Consider the following 10,702-nt stretch of genomic DNA (forward strand, 5'->3'; position numbering starts at 1 on the left):
ATTTTTGGGGGCTCCAAAATCACTGTAGATGGTGATTGCAGCCATGAAATTAAAAGACGCTTACTCCTTGGAAGGAAAGTTATGACCAACCTAGATAGCATATTCAAAAGCAGAGACATTACTTTGCCAACAAAGGTCCGTCTAGTCAAGGCTATGGTTTTTTCCAGTGGTCATGTATGGATGTGAGAGTTGGACTGTGAAGAAGGCTGAGCGCTGAAGAATTGATGCTTTTGAACTGTGATGTTGGAGAAGACTCTTGAGAGTCCCTTGGACTGTAAGGAGATCCAACCAGTCCCTCCTAAAGGAGATCAGTCCTGGGTGTTCTTTGGAAGGAATGATGCTGAAGCTGAAACTCCAGTACTCTGGCTACCTCATGCCAAGAGCTGACTCACTGGAAAAGACTCTGATGCTGGGAGGGATCGGGGGCAGGAGGAGAAGGGGATGAAAGACGACGAGATGGCTGGATGGCATCACCGACTCGATGGATGTGAGTTTGCATGAACTCCGGGAGTTGGTGATGGACAGGGAAGCCTGGCGTGCTGCGATTCATGGGGTCGCAAAGAGTCGGACACGACTGAGCGATTGAACTGAACTAAACTCTGCATTTAAGTTAAATGAGCAAGGTGACAATATCCTGCCTTGATGTACTCCTTTTTCAATATTGAACCTGTCAGGTGTTCCACGTCCAGTTCTAACTGTTGCTTCTTGTCCTGCATACAGATTTCTCAGGAGACAGCTAAGGTAGTCTGATATTTCAATATTCTACAGTTTGTTGTAATCCACACAATCAAAGGTTGTAGCATAGTCAATAAGACAAAAGTAGATTTTGGGGGGAATTTCTTTTCTTTTTCTATGATCCAGCGGATGTTAGCAATTCGATCTCTGGTTCCTCTGCCTTTTCTAAATCCAGCTTGTACACCTGGAAGTTCTTGGCTTATGTACTATTGAAGCCTAGCTTGAAGGGTTTTGTGCATCATCTTGCTAGCATGTAAAATGAGTGCAACTGTAATTTGCAACATTCTGTAATTTGAACATTCTTTAGCATAGTCCTTCACAACTGGAATGTAAACTGATCTTTTCCAGTCCTCTGGCCACTGCTGAGTTTTCCAAATCTGCTGATATATTGAATGCAACACTTTAACAGCATCATCTTTTAGGATCTGAAATAGTTCAGCTGGAATTTCATCATCTCCACTGTTTTATTTATAGTAATGCTTCCTAAGGCCCACTTGACTTCACACTCCAGGACTCTTAGGTGAGTGACCACACCATCATGGTTTTCTGGGTCATTAAGAGCTTTTTGTACATGTCTTCTGTGTATTCTTGTCATCTTTTCTTACTCTCTTCTGTTTCTGTTAGGTTCTTGCAGTTTTTGTCCTTTATTATGCCTATCTTTTTGCATGAAATGTTTCCTTGGTATCTCCAATATTCTTAAACAGATCTCTAGTCTTTTCCATTCTATTGTTTTCCTCTATTTCTCTGCATTGTTCATTTAAGAAGGTTTTCTTATCTCTCCTTGCTATTCTCTGGAACTCTGCATTCAGTTGGGTATATCTTTCCCTTTCTCCTTTACCTTTGATTTCTATTTGTAAGGCCTCCTCAGACAACCACTTTGCCTTCTTGCATTTCTTCTTGCAGATGGTTCTGGTCACCATCTCCTTTACAATGTTAGAAACCTCCATCTATAGTTAGTTCTTCAGGTACTCTGTATACCAGATCTAGTCCCTTGAATCTATTTGTCACCTCCACTGCATGTATAATCATAAGGGATTGGATCTAGGTCATAACTGAATGGCCTAGTGGCTTTCCCTACTTTCTTCAATTTGAGCCTGCATTTTGCAATAAGAAGTTGATGATCTGAGCCACAGTCAGCTCCAGGTCTTGTTTTTGCTGACTGTATAGAGCTTCTCCCATCTTCAGCTGCATCGTAGTTTTCTAGATCATACTTAATGACGGAAACAAAAATTTATACTGATACTTAATTACATTTAAAAGATGGTTAAAAAAAAAAAAGTCAAGATGGTAAAAAAAGGCAAATGAGAAGTGAAGTTTCCACATGACAACTGAAGCAGTAAAGTACTGATACCCGGAGACTGCTATAAGTCATATATACACTAGTAATAACTACAACAGCCACTACAAAATCTATACCAAAACAGACTCAAAACTATAAATATTTTACAAATTATGAAAGACAGAATCTTAAGAAATGTTTTAGTAATCTGCAGGATGGAAAGAAGAAATAAAAAGCCAGAGAAAATTACAAAATAATAACAATAAAAAGGCAGATTTAAGTGTTAATATTTATCAGTAATTACCTTAAATGTTGATGGTCTAAACAGACAAATCAAGAAAGACTGGAAGAATATATTTCTGAAATGGCCCACTATATACTACTAACAAGAAATTCAGTAACATATATTGAAAGTAAGAAGAATGGAAAAGCTAGGATGGTTCGTTTGTTTTTTATCAGAGAGGCTGTATTAATAACACAAGCAACCAACAGGGTCAGCTTGATGTACACAGAATAGTCCACCCAACAACAGCAGAACACATATTTCTTTTCAAACATCCATGGAATATTCACAAAGACAGATTATATCCTGGGACATAAAACAAACCTCAACAAATCTATAAGAATCAAAATAAAATAGGAGGTACATTATATAACAATATTAGACTCAAACTAGAAATCAGTAACAGGAAGACAACAGGAAAATTTCTGAACACAAATGAATAAACACTTTTTAAAACTCCATGGGGTTCCTCCAATTAAAAAAGAAAAGTAAAGTGGAAAAACAAAGTCCATGGGTCAAAGACAAACACTCAAAGAAAAATTTTAAATATGTACATAAAATGAATGAAAATAAAAACATAACATGTCAAAATGTGGGATGCAGCTAAATCAGTAGTTAGGAGGAAATCTGTAGCAGTAAGTGCTTACATTAGAAAAGAGGAAAGATTCAAATCAATACCTTAATTACTTAAAAGAAACTTTAAAAAAAAGGCAAAATATAAATCCAAAGCAAGCAATAGAAAGCAAACAATGAAGAGCAGAAATCAACAAAATTCAAAATAGGAAAACAGAGAATATCATTGAAGCAAAAATTTTACATTCCTCTACCATCACTAACAAAAACAAAGAGACAAGACACAAATCCAATATTAAGATTGAAACAGGGATAGCACTAAGATCTTGCAGAACTTGAAAAGATAATAAGGAAGGTTTCCCTGGTGGCACAGTGGTTAAGCTTCCACATTGTATATGCAGGGGGCCAGGGTTCGATCCCTGGTCACAGAACTAGATCCCACATGCCACAACTAACAGTCCACATGCCACACTAAAAAGATCCCACATACCACAACAAAGATCAAAGATCCTGTGTGCCACAACTAAGACCCAGCACAGTCAAATAAATAAATATTAAGTAATATTAATACCATGGGAATACTACAAAACAACTTTACACTTTTAAACTGGACACAGAAAAAAACTGAACAATTTCTCCAATTCATACAACTGAAACTAAACCAAAATGAAGCCAATAATCTAAATAATTCTATAACCAGTAAAGAAAAATTAACTAACTGACAAAGCAGAAAAATAATTCAAAGGAGAAAGGATAGCCTTTTCAACAAACAATGCTGGAACGAGTGGGTAAAGGATCCACCTGTGATGCAGGAGATGCAAGTTCAACCCCTAGGTCAAGAAGATCCCCTGGAGGAGGGCATGACAACCCACTCGAGTATTCTTGCCTGGAGAATTCCATGGACAGAGGAGCCTGGCAGGCTGTGGTCCAGGGGGTCACAAAGAGTCAGATACAACTGAAGGGATTGAGCATGCATGCATGCACATGCCAAATAAAAGTCTAGGCCTAAACCTCACAACCACATATAAAAATTATTTCAAAAAGGATGAATGACATAAACATAAAACTACAGAATTTTTAGAATAAAAATTAGGTCTTCAAGACCTAAAGAAAAGGTTCTTGGGCTTGGCACCAAAAGCATATTCTGTAAAAATAAATAAACCAAACTTCATCAAAATAAAAAACATGCTGCCCTATGAAACGATGCTCACCATTGCTAATTATTAGAGAAATGCAAATTAAAACTACAATGAAGTACCACTTCACACCAGTCAGAATGGCCATGATTAAAAACCATACAAATAAATGTTGGAAAAAAGGGATCCCTCTCACACTGTTGATGGCAATGTACATTGGTGCACCCATTACGAAAAACAGTATGGAGCTTCCTCAAAGAATTAAAAACAGAGTCGCCATATGATCCATCAATACCACTCCTGAGCATATATCCACACAAAATTATAATTTGAAAAGATTACATGCACCCTTATGTTCACAGCAGCACTACATACAACAGCCAAGACATCGAAGCAACTTAAATGTCCATCAACAGATTAATGGATAAAGAAGATGTGGTATAGATACACAATGGAATACTACTTGGCCCTTAAAAAGAGTGAAATAACACCATCTGCAGTAACACGGATGAAAAATGAAAGTGAAAGTCACAAAGTCGTGTCCGACTCTTTGCCACCCCAAGGACTAAACAGCCCATGGAATTCTTCAGGCCAGAATACAGGAGTGGGTAACTATCCCTTCTCCAGTGGATCTTCCCAACCCAGGGATGGAACCCAGGTCTCCTGAATTGCTAGAGGATTCTTTAACAGCTGAGCTACCAGCGAAGCCCATAGTTACACAATGGAGTACCGCTCAGCCATAAAAAAGGAATGAACTAACACCAACTGCAGTAACATGGATGAACCTAGAGATTATTATATTAAATCAGAAAGAGAAAGACAAATACCATATCACTTATACGTGGAATCTAAAATACAACACAAATGAATAGATCTACTTAACAGAAATAGACCCACTCACAGATGTAGAAAAAAGACTTATGGGTGCCAAGAGGGGGTGAAGGTGGCAGAAACCAATACAACATTGTAAAGCAATTATCCAAAATAACTAAATTTTTTAAAATGCTGAGAACTGACTAAGTTTGGCAATCTCTATAACAGTAATGTATTAATACCAATGTCAAATTCCTAACTTCAATGTCTCACCATTGGGGTCAAGCTGGGTAAAGGATACACAGGACTCCACTATTTGCAACTTCCTGAGTTTATAATTATTTCAAATTAAAGTGTTTTTAAAAATTATGTGAGTTGAGAGACAGGGTGCAGAAGCAAAGATGAAATAAGACTGGCCATTAATTGCTAACTGTTGAGGCTAGTCTGGTATATACCAGTTCGTAAGAATGCTGCATTTTTTATCTTTTTAAATTTTTCATAATAAACGGTTAACAAAAAAATAAGATGCCATATATCAAAACATTAACAGTAGTGTATTCCAGTTAGTGATTTTATTCTTTTTGCTAAAAAGCATTTAAAATTTTTCTATAAAAAAAATTTCTTGTATTTCTTAAATAAAACAATTTCACAAAAATCTTTGCTCATATTGGTCTTCTGTCCTACTTGGTTTCCTCATTTTTAAAAAGCAGCACCACAGAAAACATTTTTTAACTTAAAAAGAACTTCATATTTCTCCCTCCAACAATACAGCACTTAATTTGAAATACCCAATTTAAATATCTAATTTATATTTCATTCAATTGCATTTCACCTCAAAGTTCCAGTATATTTTTCTAAAATTAACTGAATCTTGCTAAAATAGATTTACAATCAGTACAATAACTGACCATTACAGTAATCCTCATAAAATAGATGTCTAAATTCAAGACACCCTGAGACATTTTAACAATTCTAGTTGGGTTTGCATATGCAATACTGCCAACGATATCCTAATTAACTTCAAATTGCTTTTAAATTGTATGTGGCCTTTTTTAATTTTTCAAAATTTTTTTAAAAAGAAGATGCTGAAAAGTTTACAACGGTTAACAAAACCATGCTGAAGAATTCAACAACATGGGAATATGAAAAAGTAACAATGATTTAGTGAATACTGAGATTCTCATGATGCAATTTTTAAAATTTTAATTATTTAAATTTATCAACCAAAAGTTACAAAATACCATTTCCCTCAGTAATAATTAAAATTAATTTTAATTAAGTAAATTAAAATTAAATTATAATAGAAATAACAAGACCTGAGCTCTCCATATCCGTAGAACCTCTCTGAATCTCTCTGAAACTATTTCCTTAGCCACATACTCAGTTATACTTGTTAACCTTTCCACTCCAAAATCCTATTAACTCATGCTCTAAAATATACTTCATAACCTCTGACCCATGATCATTCTAATGACAACTCTAAGAAAAGATTTATAACAGATCTGATATAGAGATATCAATTACATGACAAATTATAAGTAGAATATCACCCACAATAATTAAATCAGGGCTTCTCAACACCAACACTACTGACACTGCACTGGATAATTCTTTGTTGTGGGGGTTATCATGTGCATTGTAGGATGTTTACTATCTACCCACTAGATACCAATAGAATCCCCCAGCATGACAACCAAAAATGTGTTCAGACATTGCCAAAACCATCTCTCATGGAGAACTGTATTAAGATTAAAAATTTCCAGGGTTCTTTGGAGATGAGAAGCAGGAAGAAGAATGTTTCTGTGACACAGGAGGAAAAGTAAAAGGAAAGACTAGGAATGAACAAAACAAATCATAGCTAGTAATTATAATGAAAATAGCAATACAGAAAGCTGAGAAGAAAATTCACAGGTATTCCATCAGGACCTTTGTAAGCATCTTCAATAAAGACCATTGAAGATTTTTTACTTAGAAATTAATGAAATTAACATAATTCCTCTTCTCCCTAGCATTTATGAGGCTAAACATCCTCAGGTTACCAACTATTCTTCAACCACTGAGAACACCCACTTGAAAAACTCATCTCCCACAGTTAAATATAATAAGCATCTACGTTTCAATCAAATGTAAATATGCTACAAATGCCATGAAAAGCAACACGAATATCCTCATATCCTTTTTGTATTTAAAGAATGGAGAAACTACATACATCTAAGTGCTACAAAGATTAAACGTTCACACATTCCCTTTCTGGCTCTTTAATACTTAGTATAAAATCAACTCGGCCATATTTTCCACCAAACAGACAAATACCCAGTTTCCTTAGTCTATTCTTGGATAGGTCACCAGACTGGGAATAAGAGACTCGGAGTCTATTCCCAGCTGCAAACAGACTGGTAATCTCAAGCAAATTATTCACTCAGGTTAAGGTTCTACACCCATATCACGCTGACAACACTGAAAATCTGCCCAGAAACAAGCCCTGAGCAACCTAGAACTTCTTCCTGCACCCAAAGGACAACTGCAAACGTATTTTTAGATTTCTTAAATCTAAAAATCTGAACAGGATTTTATTTATAGCAACATTTAACATCCTTGAAATTTCAAAACTGTGTGGTGCCTTTATCATTGCCCTTTGTAAAATTAGTAAGAAACGCTCTTTTTAAAATCACATCGTGCCCAACTGTGTAAAACTCTATATGCAAACTACACCAATCATAATTTATGTAAAACAAAACAAAACAAAAAAGCTGTTTTTAACGCAAGCTCTTGGTAAGGGCTTTAACTTTTTCATTTCCTAACTTTATCTAGTCTAAGACACAAATAGTTCTTTCTTGGCACTGTAAAAAATGCTTTACGAAGTCTGGAGAGACAAAGTGTGCCCTACAGCCTAATTCTGGAAAGGCCTTTAGGACTGTTCTTACCACTAAACATGCAGGTTTTAGTAGCGCAACCAATATAAGGATAGATACAAGCGTACATTTTTTGCTCTTGATACCAAGTAAAAAAAGTGTCTAGTAGACCCAAGTTACCCGTCTGACCTTTTCGCACACCGTAGAACTGTAAACACAGTACAGTCCAACATAAGATTTGTTAAAAAAAAAAAACACACACAGGGTTAGGACCGAAAGGAGGGTGTCAATTAACGTTCGTCGGCCCCCGCTGTCAGGCAGACACTTGTTAGCCGCCGAGAAGTCACTCACAAAGTTTGCCATCTCGCTGGGGGAAGGGGCCTGGACTGCGCCACGGGCCCCGACCCGGAAGACGGGTGTGCAAGGCCCCACCGCCCGCCGAGGCCCGGGCGCGCCAGCCACCCCAGCAGGAAAAGCCCCAGCTTCTCGGCCCCGTTCCGCCGCCTCTCTGCCCACGGGCGCACTCACGCACGCGCGCGCACTCTCTCACTCCCGTACACACAACAAAAGGAAGCCGTGCGAGCCGCGTGCGGAGGTTTGCTCGGGCGCTCAGGGAAGCCCCTCCTCCCGGCCCCCACCGCGCCGCCCCGGGCCTGCTAGCTCGCTGGAGCGCCCCCCGAGGGCCCGAGGGTGCGCGGATCCCTGAGGCCCGAGTCCCACCGGCCCGGCCCGCCTCCACTCCGCTCGGCCGCGCTCGCAGGCAGCTGCGGCGGCTCTGGGCCCACCACGCGCGCAGCTCCGCCTGCCGCTGAGCCGAGCTCCGGTGAAATTCCGCGCGGGCGAGCCTGGGCTCCCTACTTCCCGGGTTTCTTAAGAAATAAAACTATTACACTGAATTATCCTTGGTAAAAGTCCCCCTCCCCACCGAACCACTATCAAAAGTAGTATTTAACACAACATTCCTTACAATAAATCTTTTCCAGTAACCTCTTCTTTAATCTTCCTCTTAACTCTTCCTTCCACACCTTAGTTTACTCCTTTTACTTTTCCCTTGCCTTCCTGTTTTCAACCTGTGAGCTGCATTTTCTCAAAAGAATTCTTCCCCAAAGGTCTTTTCAATTTTACTCTTTTGAAATTTACTTTTCTAATAATAACAAGCTTTCTCCTAAATCCCTCCATTATATATCCCACTTACCTACACAAACTTCTCCACAAATACCTTCTTTAATTTTTATCAGCATCTACCAAATCAATTCATAAATAACTTTCTCAGGCACTGCATTTTTTGTTTGATCCTACAATCCCTCAAAGCTAACATCCCCAAACTTAACACACAAATTTGCCCCAAATGGCCCTCAAATTTTGTGAAACTGTGCCAGACAGGCTACCAAAGTCACTGAAAAAATCTACTTCCTAAACATACCCTAATAACTATCTTTCCAACTACTCTCTACCAATTCATTTGAATCACTCATAATAAGACTACCATATTTATTTCCCCAAAGACTCTAATTATAGAACCTAATCAAATTAACACATTATCTCTATCATTATATGTATCTACATATGCAGGTGTGTATGTACGTGTTGACAAATATACAGGGCACCCTGCAAAACAGCAACTGTGTATTTCATTCTAATCCCTTATATACTGGATCCTCTCAAATTTACAATGAAAACTCCTTCACATGAACCAAGATTTTCAGGCATCCAACCCCTATCTTGTGAAGTCATTTATCTATGTTAAATTAATTTATCACTTTAAAACATACTGTCACCATTTCTACTATAATCATTCCTCATATCTTAAGATATCCATCATTGGTCTAACCCACACAATCCACTCAAAGACTCAGAGCATACCCCCACTCGCCAAGGCCTGTATAAGGCAGGTCCTAGAAACAATTCTTGGAGAAGGAAATGGCAACCCCCTCCAGTATTCTTGCCTGGAGAATCCCATGGATGGAGGAGCCTGGTGGGCTACAGTCCACAGGGTCGCAAAGAGTCAGACACGACTGAGCGACTTCACTCACTCACTCACAGAAACAATTCTAGACTATTGGCAGATTACAGTAAAGTCGTGAATTGAACAAGTGACATCCTTGGGTCATCTTAGGCCTTCAAAGCTCTGGGTGGTCTCCATAGGTTCTTCATTATTAAATTTGGTGACTAAATGTAGATATAAGAGAAAAAGGCTGAATGACCAAGAGCTAGATTCTGAAACTAATTCTGAAGCAAAGCTGCCCTAGGATGGAAAACCAAAACTATATTTCGTGCTTTGTCGTATTTTTCTCACTGCCACTAAATAAGCTCTCTCTTGTCTGGCTGAGTCGCGTTGCTGTGCGCCTGAAACCATCACAGCTTTGTTAATCGGCTATACTCCAATATAAAATAAAAAGTTAAATAAATAAACACGTTCTCTTTCCATGAAACATAAAGGAATATCAAAAACCCTGATCTGAACAGGGAGAGTCAGGAAGTGTTCTTTGCTCAGAGACTGAAAGATGAAAGAGTTCATTAACCATGTGAAGAATATAATGCAAATAGTAAGGATTTAAAGCATACAGCATTTTTCCCTTAATGGTTTAAAATGCCAATTACTGGGACCAGAGCATGGTACTAATGGAGAATCTCTAAAAGCACAGTTAGGTAAGCACTTGAGAGTCAAGTCTTTGATAGTACAAGGGAAATGTTAACAGAAGACAAAGTCTGACAAAAATCAATTCTACTGTATAAAAGGAGAAGCAAAAGTTGAAGAGCAAAGATGCAAGCCAAAACACTGAAGGCCTGTCTAGGTCTTGTTCAGTCACTAAGTTGTGTCCATCTCTTTGCAACCCCATGGGCTACAGCACGCAAGATGATGAAGGTTTCATGCCCTGAGGTGATAATGCTGAAGATTTACAACAAAACAAAAAAGGAAGCAATGGTTCAGTTTTAGCTATATTGTGGCTTTGGAACTGGCAACACTGCTCCTCTAGAAATGTTCAACAAATGATAAATAATCAGAAATAAAATAGGCCATATTTAGAAC

The 10,702-nt window shown here is 38.2% G+C and overlaps 1 protein-coding gene across 5 annotated transcripts in view; it reads right to left on the bottom strand.

The window, feature by feature from the left end:
- The window catches only part of ZNF148 (zinc finger protein 148), a 131,826-nt gene extending 123,544 nt beyond the window's left edge, over positions 1 to 8,282 (bottom strand). For 4 of the 5 annotated variants that reach the window (XM_010834287.1, XM_010834283.1, XM_010834288.1 and 1 more), the window contains exon 1: positions 8,023 to 8,282. The gene's annotated coding sequence lies outside the window, so the exon portion shown is untranslated. Of the gene's footprint in view, positions 1 to 7,933; positions 7,953 to 8,022 lie in introns of those variants that run through there. The other variant, XM_010834286.1, reaches the window with a different exon arrangement.
- Positions 8,283 to 10,702: the final 2,420 nt, after the last annotated feature.

The sequence above is a fragment of the Bison bison genome, unplaced genomic scaffold (genome assembly GCF_000754665.1).
Source record: "Bison bison bison isolate TAMUID 2011002044 unplaced genomic scaffold, Bison_UMD1.0 scf7180017864032, whole genome shotgun sequence".
NCBI lineage: Eukaryota > Metazoa > Chordata > Mammalia > Artiodactyla > Bovidae > Bison > Bison bison.